The 14,149-nt window shown below is 46.4% G+C and overlaps 1 protein-coding gene across 1 annotated transcript in view; it reads left to right on the plus strand.

The window, feature by feature from the left end:
• Positions 1 to 14,149, plus strand: part of LOC109306959 (sulfhydryl oxidase 1-like) — a 42,935-nt gene that overhangs the window by 1,956 nt on the left and 26,830 nt on the right. The window lies entirely within an intron of this gene.

Consider the following 14,149-nt stretch of genomic DNA (forward strand, 5'->3'; position numbering starts at 1 on the left):
AAAAAAAAGCTCCACTCACCAGGTGCTGCCAGGCAGAGGAGCGATCCCCGCTGCCTCACACTGCATGGGGCGGCTCTGCCACAAGTCCCCCCGACCCCTACCCACTCCTCCAGCCCCCCCATGGCTGCCCTGCCCACCCCAGCTCCAGCCCTTTAAGGAAAGAAAAAAAACCCAAGACCCCCCCACACTCACCGGCTCATGCAGCAGCCTTGGGCTTCTGGGGGCTCATAGCAGAGACCCCCATGCACCATGGGGTAGTGGGGGTCAGCAGGGATCCCCCCCCACTGGGCAGCAGCTGGTGAGTGGGGGCTTTTTTTTCTCTAAGTCCTGGGGCGGGAGGCAGGGGCGGGGCAGCTATTGCCAGGCTGGGAGAGCAGGCAGGGGATGGGGCATGTGTAATTTGGAGATTCAACAGCAGCCAAATCTCCGAATCAGATTCGGCCAAATCAATTTGGGACAGTGATTGAAATCACCGAATTGAATCACTGTCCCCCAAATCAGCTGAATCCAAATCTGAAGCGAATACTAGATGTTTCGCACAGGCCTAGCTTTTATTATATTAGAATATATAGATAGCACAAGCTTTTGTGAGTTGAAGCTCACTTTAGCTGATGCTGTACATATATAGATCAGGGGTTGGCAACCTACAGCCTAATCTACAGAGCCGTTGGAGCTGGTCCTTGGAGCTGAAACGTGGGGAAGGGATGGGAGTGGGTGGCTTCACCTGCATCATGGACCAGTAGCGGGGAAGTTTGCCTGCATAGTGCCCAGACAATGGAGAAAAGGGACAGCAAGCAGGTCCTAGTGCCAGCCTGTCTTGACTCAAACTGGGTCATCCTGGCCCACCACCAAGAAAACTTTTCTAACCACTGATATAGACAAGCTCTATAATTAAACAAGGAGAAAGAGAGGGCTGGGATTACAGCTTTTCCCTTTAATCTCCTCTTTTTTATATACATCTAATACTTCAGACAAGGAATATCAAACTCATCCTGGGCCTCCAACCAGATCCAGATTATGGGGGCTCCTCCCAAGCTGGATCCATGACTGGGGACAGTAGTAGGAGTCCACAATCAAGGAGCAGCCTGGGTCAGGGATCAGACAGCAGAGCAGGTCCAGAAGTGGGTGGCTGACCAAGTCTGGGGGTGGGTTGTGGTGTCATGCAAGATGAAGCAGCAGCCTGGGTCAGGCAGTAGGTGGCAGCGGGGCAAGTGAGAGCTGCATCTGAACAGCATGCACTTGACTTCCTACCATGGCCATGTCCATCGGGGTGCAGGGACCCTGAGTTCTGTAGCAGGCCATGCCACGCTGGCCAAGTCCTCCAACTTCCAGTAGCCTGCAGGCTTGCTGAAATGATTCAACAGGCCAAATCCAGCTCACAGGCCATATGTTTAACACTCTTGCTTCAGACAATTGATAACGTAACTAAAACGTTTTCACATGTAAGGTCTTTCAGCCTTGCTTCCGTGAAGGAATCCAACGTCAAGGTTTGTATTTCCATCTGCGTTACTTATTAATTCTCTGTGTGTAGTCTGATACACCTTTTGTACAAACTGGAGTTTCTTAGTTTTTCTTTTTCTAATTAAGATAAACATTTACTCCTGAGTCATATAGGATATGTGGCCTGAGTTGGCTTAGCACTGAAACTGAGTAAATAGTGTGAGAGAGAATATTTATTTTATTATGTTCCCTTCCTTTCTATATCCCTTCTGTGAAAGCTCAAGTCCTCAAGCTTTGTTAGCATGCATACTTAAGGATGCAAAAGTTTTTTTATCATGAATGCCAAAATAGTCAATAAATGCATATTTTAAACACTATTATTTGTAAAACGCAAGTTAGACTGTCTTCAGACTGCACATCATTTGCTGATAAAATTCTATCAAAATCATTGTATGCTTTCTGTCATCTGGTATATGAGTACCCAGTTTTATATAGCTAAAAAAATTGGCCCATCACAGGCACCTCATGTATGAGAGAAGAAATACAAATTAACAATTTATTGCTGCACAGTGCATTGTTTTCCAGCAGTTCTACTTCTATTTTCAGGAGAATTAGGAATGAAATGTAAATTCCTTTGCTTCTTATGATTTTTCATGCTTCTTAACAACTTCCCATATTCTAAGCTTTCTTTTTTTTTTCTTTCATTAAGTTGGCCCTTACTTGTTTCAGTTTTTTGTACAGCACGCATCAAACCTGTTTACTTTTTACAAATAAGAAACACATTAAGGGTTTTTTTTCAATTTGAATTCACGGTCTCTGGTTAGTAATGGCGTACAATGTCATATTGATTTTAAGCACAAATCCAAGGAAATCCTTTAAAGCAGTGGTTCTCAACCTTTTTTGTACCAGGACCCATTTGTAAACATCAATGGCCAACCCCAGCCCAGTGCCCCTCACTCCCAACTAGCTACCCTTCCACCCCCGCCCCAGCCCTCCAGTGTGTGGGGCAAGGAGTGGGTATGTGGGGTTAGGAGGGCACAGGGGGCCCCATGCAACTCCTCGCAGGCTAGAACTCTGCCAGCCTGCAAGGGAAATGCCACAGTTTCCCACGTTGTTCCCCTTTAAAGGAGAATCTATTTTTAAAGTTTGCTGATCCATTTTTAAAAGTTTGTTCGTGACCCTTTCATATATTCTTGCGACCCACATTTGGGTCATGACCCACAAGTGGAGAAACACTGCTTTAAAGTGAATAGTAAACTGATGGGGGGAAATAAAATATTTTAGCCTAAGTAACCTATTTAAAAGTAATCTGTTGTGCAATTGCTTATTTAATGTTCTAAGAATATATCTGAAACCCCTTATTCATGGGTATGCAGCTCAAACACTGAGTGCTGTTTACAAAGCACAGTTCCAACGGCCACTAGTAGTGACATCTGCTATGATCAGATGCAAGCCCTCAGCACATTTGCAAGTGAGAAATGGGACTGAACACGCAGGCTTATGGACAGATTAATGAATCGTCACATAGTGAAGACAGGGGAGTCACTAATGCTTTTCAAATCCTTTTGCATTTAATAAAGTGAGTAAATAATACTGGCATACAACAGACATTATTGTGGTGGGCTGTGTGATATTCACCCCAACACTTACAGAAAACCTTTTCCATTATTAGTAATTAATTCTCTATTATATGCATCTTATGCTTGGTTCTGATTTTTCCTGGAAGCTCTGAAAGTATGTAACATATGCTAGGAAGCAGTGAAGTAGTACTATTTTTATTTTTTCTATACCCTCTATGAGGGAAATAGCTCGGTGGGCGAACTATGACGAGGATGAGCTGTGTGTGAAGATGCAGTTGACAGATGGGATCTTTGAGGCCTTAACTGGAGACACCAGTGATGTTCTTAACCAGATGAATGGAAAACTGTAGACCACTGCTTGTGTGGTATCTCTGAAAGTAAACCACATACTGTATCCGCTTGAGCTGCAGGCGTTTCTGCCTCCTGACATGTGCTATACATGTCCACCGTAACAGTCTACACTGCTGCTAAACTTTCATAGGTGGATCTTAAAGGTGGCTTGGATATGATAAAGGAACATAGTTTTACATAATCTGCTTTTAGATGCCTTATAGTGAACTTATTTGAAAGAAGCATGAACCTTAACTTGAAGCTGGTGCATGGAGTGTTTCTGCCATTCTTGTGCCAAGACAGTACACAGCATAGCTTCCAGCAGCTCCCCAGGTTTCACACTGTGGCTGGGAACTTCATATTGCTCTCTGACTTTGAGACTGATGATCTAGGACTGGCTGGGAGATGGGCCCCTTGGCCTGGAATTGTCAAGAATTGAAACTGAAGATGTATGTGAGATCCTCTCTCACAATAGGATGCTACTTGAGCTACTGATTTTTGGGTCACCATACTGTACCTTGCTGATTAGTTTTTGTTTTGCATGAGGTTGAGTAGTTTATTGAAAGATCCATCTTCTTCCCTTTTTTTTCCTGAAGAAGTGGCCTTTGCTTTTTGCAGTACTTAAATAAAATGTGTACTTGAAGATATTCAGTAGCACAGTGACAGAGAACATTTACCCTGCGAAAAATGGAGTGCAGTTCCAACTTTCCTATCCCTTTGCTATCTTAAGACTCTTGGAGGAATCAAACATTTCATATTGTTCCATTTCTTGAAAACTGACAAAAAGACGACAGCCCTGACCCAGGACTTCCCCATTTATTCCACAAGAAGCCATAATGACAGTCTACCCTGCTGTTTTATTAAACTAATTTTTTCCCCTCAGCATGCCTGCTTGTGTCATCTTAAAGACTTAGTGATTCTAATTTAATTACCCCAGCATCATGAATGACAGAAGTGTAAAAGCAAGTGTATTACCTATAATTCTATGCACAGTTCCACTAATATGCCATCGTCTACTTCAGTTAGCCCACATTCCTCCATTCATGTCTAGCTGTAACAAAATCACATGCAGCGGTCTGGAGGGAGGTAGTCAAAGGACAGAGCCCACACCTCACTGTTTTGATACTTTTCATAGTGAAGCATATGCTTGCACACTTCAAAAATCCCGTTATTTCCAGTGTTCCTGTTATCCTAGGAACTAGACTCACCGGACTCATTACAACCATCTCTTCATTAGACCAAAGGTGACTTTATCCGCAGATGGGGGAAGACCATTTCCTCATTCAATGACATTCATTTTTAATTGTGGAATCTTGCTGGAATAGTGTCCTGCCAAAAGGGTTGGTAAGACTGATATGCTACAAGCTTCTCACATTGGGGCTTTCAAAGGTGTCAAGGGAATTAGGTATTCTGTTCCAATTGAAATTCAGTGGAAGCTGAGCATCTTAAACTGCTTTGAAAATCCCTTTCTTACACTCTCATTACAATGTTCTCATGGTCTTCACTTCCCTTATCAGCTGAGCTGGTGACACTGGACTGGCTGATTTTATTTTTACTTCCCATGCTTTAGTTCATGCTGCTCCATTTGGGTTTCTAACTCTATGCAGCATTGCTTCAGGTATTGTTCTGTTCCTAAAATACTATGGTAGTGCTCTGCTTGCTGGTAAAAAAAACCTCCCACTAACTGATAGACCTGCACCTCTGCTTGGACCCTCAAGAGTCAAAGTAGATTCTGTTCATCATCATGTTTAACACAGGTGGTGCAAAACAAAGGTCATGACAGGTGTAGACTGCAGAACTGGCAGTTTGGGGAAAGTTGGAGATGGGGAACGGAAGAGGTTTCTTGTATCTGGATGTGAGTGGCAGTTGGTAGGCATTGTTGGGATGAACAGAAAGCTTTGTTTTTGTGGGGGTTTGGGTAGGGAGGTGGTGGTAGTGGGGAGCTGGAATTCATGGGTTTGGGGTGTTGTATGGAGAATCCTCTGTGTGGGTTGTTCGTTTATTATAAACTACTTTCAGCCTTTTGAATAGGGCAGTATACAAATCTAAAAATAAATTTAAAAAGCTGACTAAAGCCCTAGCAGTCCCCACTTTCTTGAAACTGCACTGTGAGTGACACCTACTCAATAAACCCATTGCTTTCCAAGGGTTTACAGAAGTGTTGGTGACTGGAACTTTAAGTAATTTTGGCATCTGTGGCAGATGCTGAGTGTTCCTTAATGTTTAGGCCTTATTACATCTGTAATGCCAGAACTGCAGCCACAACCTGCAGTTTCAGCATAACTGCTATTGTGACATACAAACAGTCAGCATGGGCTCTGTCTAACAGACTTTAGAGTTGCATTTTCTCCATCTGATGAGGGGCGAGTTCAGGGCTGCAAAAAATAGGGATTTTAGCATTTCTCAGTGTGTAGGCCAAGCTCTACTGCCCCCCTGCACATTGAATTCCACTGTAAGGTCTCTTTACCTGTGTTAATACTGCACTTTGTCCCATGGGTTCTGGCTCTCCACTGGGAACTTTTATCACTACCATAAAACAAATAATTATTCAGAAATATTTTATCCTTCTGGATGGAAATCTGTACATAGTCACCAGACCAGAATATTTATAAATCCTTAAGGACTTACCCATAGTGCTAAAATGAAGCAAATGCAAGTCATGATGTGGGATCACCATTTAATCCCTGAGCTTGAAACTACTACTTGGACTTAGTTTTACTCTAAAATGTAGAAATGTAAAGGGCCAGGGGAATCGTATCTTTGTGTCCACAGGCCCTCCCTTCCAAAATGGTGCAGTTTATAGGCATGCAACTGTTACAAACATAAAACTGTGTAAAGGACACCGAGGTCTCAGCACTCGCCACAGTAGGTTGGCCCTTAGTTCCAGCACAGAGGGGTGTGTAAGAAGCAGGAAAGGCTCCAGACAAGAGTATTTTTGAGGTTTGTATAAGCAACCTGAAGAGGGATGGTGGCAACCCCTAGCAGTGGTAAGGAGTGATGGTCATGTATGGTGGAGCAGCAGCAGCAAGGAGTGGTGGTAACCCCTGGTGGAGAAAATGGCAGAGCAATGACCCCCAGCAGCAGAGTGCTGGTGAACTTTGGTATGGGCCACTGTAACAGGTTGCCTTCCCCAGGGCCATCTTCCCTGTTATCCACGCCATACATGGGGCGCCGCTGGAGTCCCCTTTAAGGTTTCTTGTGTCCCGCTCTCTATTCTCCTGCCACATCTTGATGGAAAATTGTTATACTGATGTTCTTGTAAGTGGAAGACAACATATTTCATATGTTGGGGTCTTCAGCCTCCACAGGCCTTGACCCCTTGCCTTTCTCTAGCTAGGCCTCCCGGTCTAAACCCATTGAACAGGGTTCAATTCTGAGGCTCTAGCCCTCTTCCTTGTCTTGAGGCTTGTGGCCCTCCTTTCTGCTCCTATCTGGTGCCCAGCCTCCCTGGCCCAGAGGCCCCACCACCAGCCCCACAGCCAAGAGGCTGCAAGTTTAAGGCCAGGGAATGGCCCCGAACCCTTGCCATCGTAGTCCACAAAAAAACCAACCAAACAAAAAAAAAAAAAAACCAACCCCCCTCCTTCCCCCCCAAAACTGTACCTCAGGGGCACCAGACCACCCTGGCCTTTTAGGATTGTGCCCTCTGGTGCCAGGGTCTGTAACCCCTGCAAAATCCCACACCCACACTAGCACCAGGGCCTATATACCTTGAATACTGCATCTTCTCTAGTGCTGGGGCAGTACACCCTGGATCCTGCACCCACACAGGCAGTAGGCCCCCACAGAGTAGTGGGGTCTCAATGAGGCCTCCTCCTTCCCCACTGGCCTTGCCCAAACTGCCAGTGTTATTCAAAAAAAACCCATAAACAGTCTGTCCATGGGCTATAACAGCCACCCAAAAAATAAGATCAAAAAAGGCCACACACCAGCTTGCATTTACTCAGGGGTCATGCTTCTGCTCCCCACCATCAGCTACCATCCTTACTCTGGGGTTGCAGCTGCTTCTCTGGGTTCCTCAGTAGTTCCTTCAGCCTTTGGACTGCTCTCACACACACTCCTTCTCCCTTGGCTGCTAGGCCTTCAACTGCTGCCCAGCCCAGGGTTTTTATAGTCCTGGCCTGCCCCCTTCTGATCAGCTGACCTGGCTCAACTTTTAACCCCTACCTTACCAGTGTGCTGTGCCCAGAAAGTCCTGATCTAAAACAGGCCAACCTGTCTTCTGGTAACAGGGCTAGGGTTTCCTGTTACACCCCCTCCCCCCCTTCTCTTCTGTCTGGGCTCTTTCCTTCCCTTCTGAACCCTCGATCTGCCTTCTGGTAACAGGGCTAGGGTTTCCTGTTACACCCCCCACCTTTCTTCTCTTTCGTCTGGGCTCTCCTTCCCCTCTGAACCCTCGATCTGCCTTCTGGTAACAGGGCCAGGGTTCCCTGTTATAGCCACCCTACCCAGCACTTGCCATTTTGGCTGGTATAGGTGGTAAATTCCCCAGATAGAATGGCTACCCCCTGGTGGTGAGGTGTGGACATTTCTATAGGGTATCCTTCCTACACTATACCTACCACTTTTGGCTGGCATAGGTGAGTGAGCCCCTAGACAGTAGCCCTGGGTTAGGTCATAGTTCCCCTGGGTTGGTTTACCACTTATTGAGATTGTTAACATTGTGGTTCTGGCTAACATTTAACAGATGAGGTTTTCTTTAGGATTATGTGTATGTCTTTTTTCCCACTGTAATAAACCCTGTTACAGTTTAATGTTTTCTTGTGAGTGGTGAAAACCAAGTCCAAGCCAAATTTGCAAGCTTCCTTAGAGAAGCAGCTTTCTTTAATAGGATTGTAGGGCAGTACATTATGGTCTTTTTATCCTATCAGAAACCTTGGCTTTATACAAAGTATCCAGGATTTTCCTACTACCTTAAAAAAATCTAGAAACAACTTGACTGTCCCTTATCTCAGGGACTTTCCATTTCTATTGAGTGTGTATAATGCTGTCCTGCTTACCTCTGTGCTCCAGGATATACATATTAAAGGAGCTGTCACAACAGAACAACTCCCAGTTCATGCAACTGTAAGTTTAACTACATTTCTTACAGTACCCAAGCATCATCAGAGTCCAGGTCAATTTGACATAAATGCCTTTTCTAAACCACTCCTAGCACTTAGCACAGTTTTCTCTGCATAGGAATAACGAAGAAGTGTTCGTGCAATATGTTTAAGAACACAATTGGATCCATACAATGCTTGCTCTTTCGTTATCCGAAACACAAACTCACCGGGGAGGAGGAGGAGGGCAGCAAGAATTGGGGGAGGCTCTGTTCCTCCAGGCACCACCTGGGGTTACTAGGAATAACAGCCACAAATTATTAGAGAGAAGGTTCAGGCTGGACATCAAGAGGCATTACTTTACAGTTAGGGCTGCCAGGCTCTGGAATGGGCTCCCAAGTGAGGTGGTACTCTCTCTTAGCTTCAGGGTCTTCAAGAAAAGGCTGGGCAGATATTTGGCTGGGGTGATATGACTGCGGCACCTATTTCTCCCCAGGGCAGGGGGTCAGACCTGATGATTTGTTTAGGTCCCTTCAGACCCTAAGCACTATGAAACTATGAAATTATCCGGTACTAGGCAAACTCTATAACTGATTACCAGCCATTTGACAGAATCATTTTTAGTATCAACACTTAGCATTTTCCTCTCTGTAGATTGCTCAGATAACTGCAATTGTGTCAGGTTGTTGTTGACTGACCCTAACATACTCACATCTAGAGATGCAGCACTAGTGATAACATTTTCTCCCGGTTCTCTTCTTTCAGACCTATCAGCACTCTCAGAAGAAACAAACTGTTCTTTGGAAACACAATTATTTTGGCTGGATGAGCATTCATAACTAGAAGAGTCTGAAGGATCAGTTGGAAGTGAACCAGATGACTTAAGGTAGACATATCCAGTTCTCATGGTTAAGGATAACCATAGTCCTCCCTTTCTCCACTTTCCATTCTCCCCCTTTCCCCACCACCTACTTGTCTCACATCAGTTGTCTCCCATCCTCTCTGATCCTTGCTGCCAGCCATTTGCATTTTCACAGACCTGCATTTTGCATATTGGCTTCTATTCCACCCAGGAGAGCACACAAAATATCAGTAGACTCTCCCTGTGCCTGAAGAAGGGTGTTTGTGCACAATAGCTTGCAAAGAACAATTTTTTCCAACTACAGGAAACCCTTGGTATTCATGGGTTCAGTATTTGCAGTTTCAAATATTTGCAAATGCCAAACCTGCATTTTAAATACACTTTAAACACTCCTCGGGATCCCTGCATTTGCTCCTGCCATCACTGCCATTGCTCTGCCACCCCCTGGGGGCACTGTGTTCATGAACACAGACAGCTTTAATGAATGCAGTGCCCTATACCCGGATTTCACCGTTTGCGGGGATCACGAGAACGTATCCTCTGCAAATAGCGAGGGTTGCCTGTATTTAGTTGGTCCAATAAAAGATATCACATTTACCCAAAGAACCTTGTCTGTCCACATGACTTAAGAAAACTTGAAAGCGCTAGCCTTTGTTTCACATTGTTCCTTTCAGCTTTTCTTTTGCACTATTCCAGCAAGCCATTTTCAGTATTCTGGAAGACTGTCGCTATTGATTTTGGTTGTGACCATGACCACTTATATATGTAGACAAATACAAGCCAAACTAATGTAAAGGTGCTAAAGGGTTTCAATTGGGGTGTTTGCACTCTTGGGACAGGGATCTGCAGCAGGCTGTGCACACAGAATGCACAGCTATATCTCCAGAGCGGGAAGCCTGGGAAAAAAACAGGGGAGACTAGCTTGGGAGAGGGTAGCTGAAGCTGTGGGGAGAAGGGCTGTTTCTGAGGGGGCTGCTACCAGGACAATTGCTTCTGAGAGCATGACTAGCAGAAGAATTGTGACCGAGTGAGCTGTTACTAAGAGCAGAGGAGCCACCAGCTAATAGGTACCCAGGATTGCCTGGTATCCTTTACTAAAGGAGCAGGGGTTGTGCAAACAGGTTCCCCTCCTCACTCTTAGGATCCCTGAGTGCAGGGAGTCACTGGAGGGAATCAGGGACAGGGGTTGCTAGAGAAGGTTTTCTGGGAGAGCTAGAGAAAGCAGCAGGGAATTGCAGCTGTGGGAGCTCCAGCAGAGAGCTCAATAAAGTACAGCCGAGAAGGGGCACTCCAGGTGCCAACCACAGGGGAACTGCCTTGGGGGAAGTGTCTGGGGAATGGTGTGAGTGATTGCAGGCATCCAGGAAAGACTGGACAAGGGAAGAAGCCCTGGCCTCCAGAGCAGCCACACCTGAAGTCCTGACAGGCACCCCCATCTTCTGTCCAGATGATGGCATCGCTACCCCTCTTCTGAGGCAGAGCGAGCACCGTTCCCTGGGGCTCCACTGCAGCCTCTCCACAGTGTGCTACTTTGCTGCGAGTAGAGTGATTTTGTGGAGACCTGGCTGATTAAGTGTACATACCTGTTACAAGTTGCCTGAGTGTTAAAGCTGATAACATAATTACTTTTGTTATATGATGAGCATTTGCTTTATCTGATGGTATAGATTATTATTGAGTTAATTGAAAATGTTTTGTTTGTTATTTATGGAATGTCAAATTTGTCAATCTCTCAGTTATAAATTATTGTAAATAGTTATTTAATATGTGGTCTGGTGTGGGGAAGACCATGGGAGAGCACTCCAATGAGTGGTGGCTCCCAGCCTATAGATGGAGTGAGCACAGACGAGGCCTATTGGCACCACGGGATCCCAAAAATTTGGACGTGGCTGTGGGTAGCGTCGCTGCCAGGGTTACACTAAGAACTTTTGAACAGAAATAGAACATGTAGGAAATAAGTCAGCCAAATAAAGTGTGGCCTATCATTTGCTGCTGCTTGGCAGCAAGTTGTACAACATCCTGAATGATAACAAAATACAGTTGCAGATTGGCTCAAGGGTGGTGGTGGACAGGTCATATTCTACCTGGGGGGAAGTGGGCAGTGGAGTCCCCCAGGGCTCAGTCCTTGGGCCTGCGCTGTTCAATTTCTTCATCAGCGATTTGGACGACAGGGAGAAATGCAACCTGTTTAAATTCGCTGATGATACCAAAATTTGGGGTGAGGTGAGCACGCTAGTAGGGAGGGAAAGATTGCAGCAAGATCTGGATAGGTTACAGGAGTGGGCTGACATAAACAGGATGCGTTTCAATACTGACAAGTGCAGGGTGCTGCACTTAGGCAGTAGAAACCAGCAGCAAACTTATAGAATGGGAAACTCCCTTCTTGAGAGCATGGAAGGAGAAAGGGATCTTGGAGTCATTATTGACTCCAAGATGAACATGGGCCAACAATGCGAGGTCACGGTTGGCAGGGCTAACCGGACCTTGTCGTGCATCCACAGGTGCATCTCAAGTAGAGCCAGGGAGGTGATCCTCCCCCTCTATGCGATGCTGGTCAGGCCACAGCTGGAGTACTGCATCCAGTTCTGTGTGCCCCACTTCAGGAGGGATGTGGACAATGTTGGTGACACTGAGCATAACCCTGAATAACTCAGAGAAATAAAAGACCACGAGTGTCGATAAAGTCCTTCTGCTCCAGGCTCAGATAAGCCAAAGCCCCCGCTTTCCCAACCTTTGCAACCCTTTCTCTCAGGCGCCTGCAAATCTCCTGTCCTTCTGAAAAGCAGGTGGGCTAAAACTGTTATCTGTGAAATGCAAGGGCACCGCTCAAAGAGAGAAGAGAGAAGGGAAAAGGGAGAGAAGGGGCTAGCGAAGAAAAAAACACTAACAGTAAAACTAACCGAGATATAAAGATCTCGCTGTTGCAAAATTAGGTGTGCAGGATTTGAGACAATACAGTCTCCCTGTGCCTTTTACTTAAGCTCAAATAAACTCTGTCTACTTCTCCCCCAGTATGTTTATTTGGCGCGACGCACACCGAGCAACGAACCCAATTGTTGCCTCCCTTGGGCACTTTGTGCCGGCAACAGACAACATTGAAAGAGTCCAGAGGAGGGCCACCCGCATGATCAGAGGACAACAGGGCAGACCCTACAATGAAAGACTGCAGGACCTAAACCTGTTCAGCCTTCACAAGGGAAGGCTGAGGGGGAACCTGGTGACTGCCTATAAACTCACCAGGGGGGACCAGAAGGGTTTGGGAGAGACACTGTTTCCCCTAGCACCCCCTGGCATGACAAGGAATAATGGACACAAATTATTGGAGAGTGGGTTTAGATTAGACATCCACAAGAACTACTTCACAGTTGGGGTGGCTAGGAGCTGGAACCAACTTCCTAGGGAAGTGATGCTAGCTCTTACCCTGGGGGTCTTTAAGAAGAGGCTTGATGCCTACCTGGCTGGACTCATTTGAGTCCAGTTTTTCTCTCGCCCAGGCGGGGGGTCGGACTTGAAGATCTACAAGGTCCCTTCGACCCGACTTCTATGATTCTATGATTCTACAGTTAGTGCTCCTGAATAATAAATGGTGTGACTGAGCCAGAGCCTAGCTTCCTTAGGATGGTAGGAAAGGGTTACCTCCTTAAAATTCCCCGAACTAAAGGCTTACTTCATGGTCATACCCTCCCTGGAATGGAGTATTTTACATTCTGTTGGAAGTAGTGAACAACCTAGGAGGACTGGGAGTTGCCTGAAATAATTAAGTGGTTAAGGACTGAATAATGCTTTTCTTTCTTCTGTTTTTTATGACCTTTTTCAAAACTAATCCAATCAGGGTGGAGCTCTTGACTGACTTGAAAGTTGACAAAGTAATCAAGGAATGTAGAAAATAAATCAAAAGGGTAACCTGCTAAAAATGCATGAGAAAGAAACCTAGCTGTTTGTGCATGTGTTAGCCTATGATTGGATGGATCAAGGAATGATATGTGTTTTCAGAGGCACTTTGGACCTGTGTACCCTGAGATTTATCACCTGTCAAGTAGCTTGGTTGATCAACTTACAGTGAATAAAGCCTATCTGGTTTATATTCATAGCTGAACTGGCAGCAGCAGGGCTGAAAGAAGGACTCCTAGAACTCAAAACACTGTTGTGAATTTGCTTTTTGGCTGCCCCTGCTTCTCAGTAGGGAAGAAGGTGGCAATAATACACATGGTTTGGGAACAAAGACAGTAATGACAACACTAAGGTTACGCAGTGCTAAAACAGCCTACCCAGCTACTCCCTACTTGCATCCCTCTAGTCCAGATCTTACTGGCTTCTCTGTGGGTCAAACCTCACCTTTTACAGTGGAGAGAGCACTAACCTCCTTAGTCCCAGGGCGAGTCTTGGCCTCACTGCTGTCCTCAGGGTGCCACGTCCTCTCTTACAGGTTGGGTCTCCCCTGCCCCCACCCCGAGGAGCTGGCAGGGAGATACTTCTGCCACAGACTAGAGTTTCCTCAGTGTTCACACTGCCCCCGCCCCGCTGTGCGGGCTGTACAGACCCCATCACACTTCCCAGTGCACAAGACTGAGGGAGGAGGGGAAATAGGAGACAAGAAGCAGAGGACAAATATTTGCCAGCCGGCAGAGGGAATTGGGAGAGTGGGTCTGTCCAGGAACCAGTGTCCCCTCCTCTGAGGGAGGTGCAGGGACGCGCCCTCGCAGCCCTGGAGGTCATGAATGTACCCATGGCGCCAGGCAGGGAGTCGGGGAGCGGCCGGCGGGTGGGAGCGGTGCTGGACAGCTCCCCGGAGCAGGACCGAGCAGGGGCCCGCAGAGCCGAGCCCGGAGGCCGGCCGTGCCGCGGGACGGGGCTGGGAGCGGCGGCGGGCCTGGGGCCTCCCAGCGGGGAGGGAG

The sequence above is a fragment of the Crocodylus porosus genome, unplaced genomic scaffold (genome assembly GCF_001723895.1).
Source record: "Crocodylus porosus isolate Cpor-Errol unplaced genomic scaffold, CroPor_comp1, whole genome shotgun sequence".
In the NCBI taxonomy this organism is placed as follows: Eukaryota; Metazoa; Chordata; order Crocodylia; family Crocodylidae; genus Crocodylus; species Crocodylus porosus.